This window comes from Artibeus jamaicensis, unplaced genomic scaffold (assembly GCF_021234435.1).
Source record: "Artibeus jamaicensis isolate MK-2021 breed Jamaican fruit bat unplaced genomic scaffold, CSHL_Jam_final contig_415, whole genome shotgun sequence".
Classification (NCBI taxonomy): Eukaryota; Metazoa; Chordata; class Mammalia; order Chiroptera; family Phyllostomidae; genus Artibeus; species Artibeus jamaicensis.
Window position 1 is genome coordinate 29,579,136 of NW_026521823.1, and position 12,178 is coordinate 29,591,313.

Here is a 12,178-nt window from a genome sequence, read left to right on the forward strand (position 1 = left end):
CGACAACAGCCAACACAACAAGAGGCATAAGGCGTAAATGAATCAAAATTATGTATATTTTTTGTCACATTGGCAAAAATTATATTTTTGTTACCTCAGCAAAAAAGTATATTTTTTGGTGTGCTGCAGAATTTTGGTAATTAGTTTATGTGTGTACCATGAGATGAAAACAGTTGAAAATCGCTGCCCTAGTGACATAAACTGATTTTTAAAAATTTGGTTCTGCTCCCTTTGTTGTTCTTGCAGGGAGAATTGGTCTTACAGAAGATTTATTTTCAGAAGAAGTCTGTCTCTAATAGTTAAGAATATTCTTGCCAATTTTTTGGAGCTGCAATTAGGTTCCTCAATATTTCTAAAAGATCTATTTTACTAGACAGATATGTTTTAACATTAACTTTTTGAATCACATAGACTAAGTTAAATTTATTTTGGATCTTCCAGGACTTTCTGCTAACTTTCTTTTCAGACAAACATTGGAAATAATAAGCTATGTTACATTTGTTAACCTCATTGTTAAATTTGTATTAAATTACAGTAATATTGTAAGTTTTTTTAATTGACAACTTAAGAAAGTAGTTTTCTGTCTTAGCTGATGAGGAGACCTTTCTAAAAGAAATGCATATCAAGTTGGGTGAAATTTTCACAATTTCAAATTTAGATACATATATTATTTTGTTTTTTTAGGTTTACGTAAATACTAATTACTATAGGAAAATCCGTGTCACCGAACTTGAGAGAGGATTTTAAAAGTGTCAAATTCTAGTTCTTCTTTTAGATCATAGTCAAATTCCATTGTTTCTTCTATCTCAAGTTTTTATATATAATATTCTTTTTTTGTTAGAATAACATTTGTAAGGCATTTTCATACAAATATATAGGTGGCTATTGTCTGCATTTTTACATGTCTAAAATATCTTTTAATAAATAATAAGGATAAAACAGGTTCCTAAATAATTTCCTCTTAGTTTTAAAAGCATCATCCCACTGTTTCTAAAAGTTATTTTAACTTCTTTTTAATCCTTGGAGTTCTGAAATTATGATAATTCACCTTTCTCACCATGGTTCCTGCCGCCCAATTCCTTTCATACTCTTACTTCTCTCATATGAGATACATATATTATTGAGGATATTACTATATAAGTGAGAGGTAATAGGAATGATATATATTATTTTTAGCAGCCTGATCTTACTTTGATATTTATCCAAAGTATTATATGCAAAACTATGCATAAATTCAGAGTTTGAATTCACAGAAAAAAACAATTGTGAAACACATAGTAAAATTAGCAGCAGAGAGGGAACATTCTAAGTCTAGAGACATATATGTTCTAATTCACTTGTATGGAAAATCATATCAGGTGCCTAGTCCACAGTCTGATCTTCCCTCTTAACTCAGCTGCCCAATTATCTTCATTCCATGAAAACACCACCTTTTTCAGCCTCATTTTCAGAGAGTTGTAGACATGTTACTAAATTTCAGACAGTGATAGAAGTATGAACATAGACATACTACTTCCTTCCTCTGTTGGAACTCCAGCTGGCACACTGAACCATGAAAGCAAGACCTGTGTCTTAAAAATGGTGGCAAACAGAAGAGAGATTCAGGGAACCGAAAACAGCATGAAGTTGCCCTGCCAGACCTCGACTGACGATATCTAAGTTGTATGTGTCAGAGAAACAAATTGTGTTCTTTTTAATTTAATATTCCAGCTATTTGGATGTTTTCTGTTATGTGCTCCTGGAAAACCTGACCAGTACTTCTAAAGGCATTTGAATAATCCACATGTATAATGTTTATATCCATTAAGTTGGAGGTAGAAGTATCTCCTTTGCCTAAGTTATATCAGTGTGTAAAGAAAATGAATGAATGAATGAGTAAATACTACATTATAAACAGAACAGAAAGCACAGTTTATAAGAGGATCCTTGTGCAGTTGGCATTTGCCACAGTTGCTCTGGACAAGACAGGTGGTTATAGAGGAGTCAAATCGCTCCTGTACAATCTATGCTGATGATGCTGAATTTGGTCCCTGACAACTGGAAACATGTCTTTGCAATTTATTGTATTGTTTTCTATTATCTATAGTTAGTATAGTGCCCTTTTAATTAAATAATCCAAGAAGAAATATTAAATGAGAGTCTGGAGAAAATAATATATAAAGGTGAGCATATGTTTATTTACTGAGATTCACCTACATAGAAATATTATAAAATATGCATACAACTTTTACATGTAATTGTAGTGGCATTTTAGAAAGATGGTCAAGATACATACTTCTGGAGTAGAGATAGGACTTTTATCAATGTAATTTGATTTCTTCTTTTTTAAAAAAGATTTTATTTATTTATTTTTAGAGAGAGGGGAAGGGCAGGAGAAAGAGAGGGAGAGAAACATCAGTGTGTGGTTGCCTCTCATACGCCCCCTACTGGGAATCTGACCTGCCACCTAGGCCTGTGCCCTGACTAGGATGGAACTGCCAACTCCTTGGTTTGCAGTCCGGTTGGTGCTCCATCCACTGAGCCACAGCAGCCAGGGGCTGATTTCTTCTTAAATATGTGAGATATTTGGAGCAATATGACTGGAGAAGATGGTATGGACCTTTTTAGAGAAATACCTTTGATATTTGATCTTGCAAAGAAAAATAGCATTTTTAATGGGGGTGATAGTTGATTTCTAATAAAAACAAAAAAAATAATGCTTAGGTTTTTCAGATTAGAAATAGTATCAGGTCTGACTTGAAACTAACATACCCCTTAAAATAAAATTATGCTCTCTGAATGCTGAACAGTTTTTCAATTACAAGTACACTAAAGAGGATGACCTTGAATCCACTGATAGACCTTGAACAACCTAACATTGTTCTTTTGGTTTGCACTAGGATGGGAAAGAAAAAAATCCCTGCACTTTCTGTCTGTCTGTCTTTGTGGCAGCCCAGATTGAATAGGGGACTACACCTGTGGCCTAGGGAAAAATAAATAAATAAAGAGGATTACCAGTGTATTGTGTAAGCTCTGTTTTATAAAAGCATTTGAAATGTCACCAGTGTTATACATCAAGCATATTCTTTTTTTTTAGATTTTATTTTTATTTTTATTTAGAGAGAGAGGAAGGAAAGGAGAGAAACATCAATGTGTGGTTATTTCTCATGTGCCCCCCAAGTAGGGACTTGGCCTGCAACCCAGGCATGTGCCCTGACTGGGAATTGAACCAGCAACACTTTGGTTTGCAGCCCGCGCTCAGTCCACTGAGCTACACCAGCCAGGGCTCAAGCATATTCTTTTCATGAAGACTTCAAGATACATGTGCATCCACTGTTTCTCAGAAGTGTATGGGGTATTTCTAAGTGACTTAACATTGGGACTTTACTATGGCTTTACTATGTGTTTTTCACACATATCTGACTCAACTGTTTTTCCTGGAGAGATTGAAGGAGATGAAACTCAAAAGTAGATATCAGAATTGGTGAAAAAACAAAGATACAGCCATAGAAGATAATGAAAACTGAACGTACCTGCGTCTGTATTTAAGCCCCTCCAGGTGAGCCTGTGGCACAGAAGGAATTTGTGCTTGCTAGTATTCAAGAAACATGCTTACCTGCTGAGAAAAGCCCAAAGATACCATTATACGTCTCCACCTCCTACTAATGTGTCTACAGAAATGTGGCTTATAAAGGGCAAAGAGACTTAAACTGCTTTATGAGCAGTGGCTTGAATTTTAATAGCATCATTAGGCCATGGTGTGTGACTTATTGTCACTCTGAAATGTGCTTTATAAAAAAAATCAAAAGCTAATAAAAGAGTTAGGAGATAACTTCATCCATTAGAAGGTCAGATGTAAGAGTATAGCAAATTGACTGGTTAATTGTTCTCATTAAGCACATAGGTTATCTTAAATTTGTATTATTAATATGACCTTCAGAGGAAGAATGTCCTGAGCATCTTAACAACAACCCACATTTTTTTCATTGTTTCAGTCTTTTACATTATCATGTGAAGAAACCAGGAAGACTGTGTGTTTTATGTTTCATTTAATTGTTTAGGATAAAGTGATAGCAAGTGCTCTGTTTAAAACACAGGCCAAAGAAAGTTCTTTATATATTTTGGAGATCAAACCCTTGTCCAAGGTATCATTTGCAAATATATTTTTCCATATGGTTGGTTCCCCTTTCATTTTGCTGATGTTTTCTTTAGCCATGCAGAAGCTTTTTATTTGATGAGGTCCCATTAGTTTATTCTTTCCTTTATGTCCCTTGCTCTTGGGGACATATCACTGAAAATATTGCTGCATGGAATATCTGGGATTTTCCTCCGTATGTTCTATTCTAGAACTTTTATAGTGTTGTGCCCGATATTTAAATCTTTTATCTATCTTGAGTTTATTTTTGTATATGGTACAAAGTAGGTAAATGACTAAGAAACAATAGACTTTTAAATGCACCCATAAAATTCGTTTTTGAATATTTTTATACATTTTAAATTTATTTAAATACATTTATATATTTTATATTTTAAAACTAAACTTTATTTTGAGATTTTTTTTTTGTGTAGTAGAATACCAATTAAAAAATACCCCTATAGACACAGATAATTATACGGTGATTAGAAGAGGGGAAGGGGGCTGGGGCAGGTGGAAGATGGGAGAGTGGAGAAACTTGACTTGGGGTGGAGAATATGCAACACAATAAACAGATGATATATTAAAAAAAAGAAAATGCATGCCAAAGTAATGTTTACCTAGCTGAGGACTTAAGTAAAGCACATAAAATGTTTAGGAATTGTAGGATTTAGAAGCAAGGATGCATAGTCATTAATAGTTAATGGTGATAAGAAATTAACATAAGATTGCTCTTCTTTTTTTATAGTTGTAAATTTTTTAATTAATTTTATTTAGTTATTTTTCAAGTACAGTTTTTTGTCTATTTTTCCCATCCCAGCCTCCCCCGCCCCTTGCTCCCCACCTCCCTCCCATTTCCACCCCCCTTAGTTCTCGTCCCTGTGTCCTTCCTATTTGTTCCTCCAAATCCCTCCCCCTTTTTCCCCTTAGCTAAACAACAAAACAAACAAGCAAGCAGAAAAAAAAAACAAAGACACTGAAATAGAAGGAAGGGAAGTTAAGATTGCTCTTCTTTAATGGAAGAAAAGAATCATAAGCAAACGGACACAAAATTCTCTGCATATGTTTAATAGAGTCAAAGCACTAGGCTTCCATATACATTGCTAATAAGATGTATTTGGTAAGCGCTGTAGCAAAAGCGAGGTTTTGGTTTTTTCTTTTTCCTTTATTTTTTTGACAATGTGTAACAAGGGCTTCAAGGAGAAGTAAGAAATGGCTTTTTGAATGATGGATGCTGGATCTAAATTAAATCTGTGGGAAAAACGGCTCCCTTTTCTGAACTGGTGCAAAGGTGACAGGGCCTCGTGCTGGCACCAGGGTTTTCTTGCGTCTTGGGGAGCCCACCTCCTATTTTCACAGAACAGGTGGGTCAGGTGCTCTTGGTGACAATGGCTGTGGGTTCTATTAAGCTAGCTCATCGGACTTGAGCGAGTACTGGCTAACCTACAGTGCCTGGGTTAATTGTTCAGACCAGTTTGGAAATATCACAGATGATACTAGAAAGGAATAAAAATGCCTTCTCAAAACTCTCGTTAGTAAAAACTAGACATTGAATTATACGCTTCTTGTAGGTCCTTTGTTGTCTCGTGGTGCAGGCGGACATACTCAAATGCGTTCAGGGGAAAGAATGGGATCAGGTTTAAAAAAAAGTCTGGACATATTCAGGTTTCACATACATAAGCAACAAGAAGGTGTGAAACATAAGAGTGTTCAAATGTGTTTTAGGAAAGGTGTTAAAATATATGTTAAGGAATACAGATAAAGGTATTCCAAAGACATAAGCGACGTTTTAGGCCTGAGATGTAAAACTGTAAAAGTTTGACCATTACAAGTAATGATGAAATTAAAATTTAATGAATATTCTTCAATACTGAAGATGATTTTATATAAAATATAAAAATGTATGTTAGGATGTCTAGTTATTTCTTACATTTTCTTCAAAGCACCTTCTATATATAAAAAAACCTCTGTAACTTTAATGGAAAGTTACATAGTTTTCAATGGCCCAATTACAATATCAGTACTTTACTCAAATAGTCAAATAAATATATTTTTCTTTTTTATTTTTTATGCAATGATGTTGAAGTCATAAAGTTTTATTAGAAGAACACTGGGAAGTGAACTGGAAGGTCTGGGCATCAGTTAATGTTTCTGATAATGTAGACACAGGTCATCTCTGGTACTGCTTCTACATTTACAAAACAAAACAGTAAAGAGACTGAGATGCTGACCACATGCAATGTCCAAGACAGTCCACTACATTCCAGTATTAAATATAAATTTTAGTCAGTGTTATGAGGGAAGCCATGTTGGTTTCATTCTAAACGAGACAAAAGTTAGATTAAAGAAGTTATTATATGAAATGTTAAAGGGACTTACCTAAGAAAAAGAAGATAAAAAGTATGAACAGTGAAAGGACAGCAAACTCACAGTTATTAACAACCACACCTAAAACAAAAGCAAACTAAGAGGACAGCTAGATCAGGAGCAGAACCATAGAAATGAAGATCACATGGAGGGTTAGCAACAGGGGAGTGGGAGGAGGAGAAGGTGGGAGAAGGTACAGAGAATAAGTAACATAGACAATAGGTACAAAATAGACGGGGGGGGGGCAAGAATAGTATGGGAAATACAGAATCTAAAGAACTTGAGACACGTGGTCATAAACTAAAGGGGGGGATGGTGGGGGAGGGGCTATGCAGGGTGGAGGGGAATGAATGGGGGAGATAGAACAACTGTAATGGCATAATTAATAAAATATATTTAAAAAATAAAAGAAAAAATTAAATCAATAGCCAAAAAATTTGAAGATGAAACTTAACAATAAAAATGCTGCTAAAAATGAAGGCATTTTCAAATAATGCAAAAAAAAAAAGAAGTTACATAATGTGTATGTATGCTTCAGGTCTAACTTCAGTATCACTCCCAGTAGTACTTTTTATTCCAGTTAATATGAACTAACTCTTTCACATTTTTGTGTCTACAGAAGGGCTATATTAGACAAATTGTAGGATCTTTTCTAGCTCAAAATACCCAAATGTGAAAATATCTGGTTTTGCTCAATTGTAACTGCTGACTAAATATGATTACATTTATTAGTGAGTCTAGGATCCTTTTAACTCACCTAATGTAACATGTTAAATACAAAAGATATTTTGTGGTCATGGGAATGTTTAAATTGGACAAACACTTCAATGAGCATAGCTGTAAAATGACTATGAAGACCAGGGTGTGTGTAGTGAGGGGAGCAATCAGAACACTCAGACACTGATGATTTCCACATGTGTGATTTCCTACCCACCATCTCCATGTGTGTCAACGGGCAAGTGCGAGAATGTCCAAACCAGTACTATGTGAAATTTGTACAAAATGATATGCACAAAAATTTATTCAAGTTGAAATGTAGATCTAATTATAGAAGCATAACCAAGGAGCAACTCTAAACCACAGAGCAAAAGGAAATATTTTCAATACAAAATGAACAAAGTTCATACAGCCATCTGAAATAGAATGGATCAATAATTTAAACTATAATCACAGCAGAGGATGTTACAATTCAATTAAATGTAACAAATTTCAGCTACATGCGACAGCGACTATTAGTCTCAAAGTTTATGGTGGATACAAGAAGTTGTATCATGTACACAGAAATCTATACTCTATGATTCTACTTAAGGGAAATATCGGACTGTCTTGAAGTATAGTTTTAGAATAGCAGTTTGAGGATACAGTTACCCTAGAGGGCTAAGGAATGGATGTTGATGTAAAGTGAAAGAAAAAGGCTTCTTGGTTCCTGGCAATGTGTTATTTTTCTCTCAAATAGTGGTTAAACACATGTTCACTTTAGAATAATACACCAAAATCAGTATTATGAATCATTCATTTTTGTATGCAGGTCACAATTTACAATAAAAAAAAAGCTCATTAAGTAAAAATAAGTGAAAAGTAAAAGTTAAATAACAATGACAGTTAGTAAACCTGGAATATAGGTTATCAAACTATTAATTAGCACCCAAATCCTACATAAATTACTTGATTCATTTATGAGTCTGACTTACCTAGAGTAATTTTGGCAAATGCCAATTACTCATGGGTCCCCTCAGGTAGTACCTCCTCCATCTTTAATTAAGTGGAAAGCTTTTATTTACTTCATAAATCTAGGCTATTTTGATAATGAATACCTGAAATTCAGGTCAAAAATATATCTTCTCATTATGTATTTTCCTGTAATTACTCTATTCGAAGGGGGATCTTTTATTTATCTTGTTGTGCCTTGAAGAAAGCTCAAGTTCGAATTTCTGTGATTGCAGGTCACAAAATAATTGCTTCCATTTGACAGGAAAAAAATTGTTTTTCAATCTCTTTCTTTAAAGTTTAGTTTCAAATATTCATTTCCCTGCCCTAAACTCTTACCCTTTTGTATTTTTTAGTTTATCACACTGTAGACTCACTCAGATATCTCTGAATTAATACCCTGCTGCTCTTCCTTCATATTTTTCAATTATTAGTTTTCTTTTTTAATTTGTCTATTTCTATTTTTAAATTAAATTTATTGGGGTGACATTGGTTCATGGAATTATATAAGTTTTAAGTGTACAGTTCTATAATACATCATATTGCGTTGTGTGCCAACCTCCCAAAGTAAAAAAATCCTGTCAGTCATTAGTTTTCTATTTTCACTACCCTCCTCTCGTCAAAATTTCTTTTGTACAATCCCTTTACCAAAAACTTTTACTTTTTCCCACCACCCTTTCCTATCATTCATCCACCAAATTAACCTCTTCTGACTCCCTTCCATCGATCTGTTAGATGTACCAGAATCTGACTATTGCCTACACATGCCACAGAGATGATCAGTGTGCTGAAAACAATGAATACTTTTACTTATTAAAATACTTAACATTTCTGAAATCACTGGCATTGTGATTATTTCTTGCCTGCATGGCCTTCTTCTAGCTCTTTGAGAGCAAATTCCCACAATTCTTCTCCTGTTTCGTCAACTGGTTTTTCCTAGAACCGTTGTAGACACTTTTCTCCATCTCTTTTTCAAATGTTGGTGACTTTTTGAATCTCTCTTTGATCCTCTATGATTCACAAAGCGCCACAAGCAGTTTCTTTCAACTTCGTGAATGAACGGAATCATACTCTGATGGCCTCCATTTTAGAGTTCCCAGATAAAAGGGTTTGGGTGCTAGTCATTTACATGAGAGAGGATCTCAGAAAACAGTGGTAGGTTAGTTTCAGTGAGATAGTAATGGTAAAAACCTGCTCCCCCAGCACCGGAAAAAAAAAGGCGTAACCAGATAAGTTACCCCTAGGAATAATGGGAGACAAATTCTTCAGGGTCGTTCTTGGAGCCATGCTAGAGTGTGTGCCTCAGTATAGCATAAATGGAGCTGCATATTTATTCATTGCTTTGTAAGGGACTGTTTCCCAAGTTGTTAATACTTCCCCAATACTTGCCTGTCTGTAGACAGAGAGATCTACAGTACAGAGAAAATGTTCAGGGAAAGACACATGAATGCTGACAGCCAGAAGTTGGGCTGGCACATGTAGAGATGGAAATGCGGAGAGGATGTGGGTCAAACGGGGTCTGCTACAGGCCATCTTTGCCCCACGGAGAGCCAGTCACGTACCCCACATCAAGTACACCCTGTACTACTGCTGATTTTGTGAGTAGTGAGTGTTCACAACATTTTTAAACAGATGAAAGTGAACTTCTTTGAGCCAGTCAGCATTCCCTGTTGATTGATGCCCTTGATCTCAAGTCCTTAACTGGTGTCCATCATCTAAAATCCCTTACTATTCTCAAATTCCTCACTCTCACCACACCTGCTGGTCTAGTTTTCTTGATCACTGGGTAACCTAGATCTTTATCCCTGGGATAAAGCACTTTCAACACCCAACTACATTGTTTTTTCAGGGCATCGTTGCTGAAATGACACCTCCAAGCACCAAATTTAAGAAGTACTCTCAATGCTTATTTTTTATTTGAGGCAAAAAAAAATTTGCTCCTTCATAATAATAAAAGCTATTTCCTTTGACTGAAAAGGACTCCTTATTTTACCTACATGTTTACTCTCACAAGAGCCCAAGCTGAGCATTGCAGCAGCAGCTTTAATTATAGTGGGCTGCATCCTGGGTCTTCTAGTATAAGTGTTCTGCCCCATTTTCAGAAACCAGAATGTCTACGTCTGAAGAGCCTAATGTGGCAGGAATCTCAAATATGTCAAGTGTAAGTGACAGTGACAGGGTCTACGTCCAGTTCTGTCCTTTATTAACAATGACCACCTAGGTCAGCTGAGTTGCGAGAAAATTCTGATTCAGATCCAGTGGTTTTAGGGTCTAGCTGATGACTCTGAACCTGTAATAAATCTCCCGATGCACATGATACTGCTGGCTCATGAACCACACTGTGAGTAATAAGGCTAGGAAATAGCCATAGTATTTTACCTCCTATTTCCTGCAATACGATCATTGCTATTTTTGTCTGCCAAGTGATTTAAATAATTCCAAAATGCCATCTTGAAAATCTGCATTCTGGAACCATCATAGAATTCTTTTTTATTCCTCCCAACTATCTGTTCCCAGGCAGTCACCAGGACTGTGGGTCCATGTCTTTTATTTCTATTCCAATTTTTACTGTTGGATGCTCTCATTTCTTTACTGGGTGATGCCACATCCATGACATTTGCCTCTGGCCTCAGAATTTTCAGAGTACAATTTGTTTCCTGCATAAAATGTGGATAATCTTTCTGAATCATAATTATCATATTTCTCATTAATACACACTGAAAAGGACCTGCTTGCCCTCTGGAAAATATCCAAACTGGTCTTTATGGCTGACAAAACCATGCATATCTACTCAGCTCCCCAATCTCCTTGTATGTCACAATCTCTAAAACTCCAATTTTCAGAGTTTTAAACTGTTGATTAACAGGGAGAGGTGTATTTGTGAATGATAATACAGAATCTTTCAGAAAATAAAGCTAATATATAATGAGTACATTTTATTTAAATTTATATTGTTAAAAAATGAACAGGAGCATTTAAAATTTATATTCAACTCACATCATTTCTGTGATATTCCTAAGTAAAATATAAATATTTTTTTCTTTTCTCTTTTTATTTTACTCCTTATTCTATTACCATTGTCCCAATTTTTCCTCTTTTCCTACCTCTGCCCCTCCCCATCCCTGACTCCCACAGTCCATCCCTGCCCCATTGTTGATGTCCGTGGTCAGTCATACATGTTCTCTGATTACTCCCTTCCCCTTCTTTCCACCATCCTCCCCTTCCCCCTTTTCCTCTTGCAGTCTATTCCCTGTTTCCATGTCTCTGGCTCTGTATTGCTCATTAGTTTATTTTGTTCATTAGATTCCTCTTATAAGTGATATCATATAAAATTTGTCTTTTACCAACTGGCTTATTTCACTTAGCATAATAGTCTCCAGTTCGTTGCACATTATTGCAAAGGGTTGGAATTTATTCTTTCTGCTGCATAGAATTCCATTGTGTAGATGCACCACAGTTTTTTAATCCACGTACCTACCAACTGTTTCCAACACTTGACTACCTCTAATAGTGCTGCTATAAACATCAGAGTGCATAAGTTCTCTTGAATTGGTATTTTGAAATTCTTAGGTTTATTCCCAGTAGTAAAATTGTTGGGTCATCAGGCAGTTCCATTTTTTGTTTTTTGGAGGAAATTCCATACTGTTTTCCACAGTGGCTGCATCAGTCTGCATTTCCACCACCAGTGAGGTAAGGTTCCCTTTTCTCCACAACCTTACCTGTAATTCTTGATGGTTCACTTATTAATGGCAGCATTTTGACAGATATGAGGTGATTAAAAAGCTTCTGCACAGCTAAAAAAAAATCATCAAAATTTAAAGGGAACCACCTCTACGGGAGAATATACTTGCCAATGACACACTGGACAAGGGTTTAATCTCTAAAATATATAAGGAACTCACCCAACTCATCTCCAGGAAGACAAACAATCCGATTTAAAAATGGGCAGAGGACCTGAACAGACACATCTCTAAGGAAGACACACAGAAG

General features: G+C 35.6%; 1 non-coding gene across 1 annotated transcript; it reads left to right on the plus strand.

Annotated features, from left to right (window-relative positions):
* The first annotated feature begins 2,823 nt into the window (after positions 1-2,823).
* On the plus strand, positions 2,824-2,957 carry LOC119061745 (small nucleolar RNA SNORA31). The gene has a single exon (XR_005084845.2). It is a non-coding gene; the product is annotated as a small nucleolar RNA SNORA31 (small nucleolar RNA).
* The last annotated feature ends 9,221 nt before the right edge of the window (positions 2,958-12,178 follow it).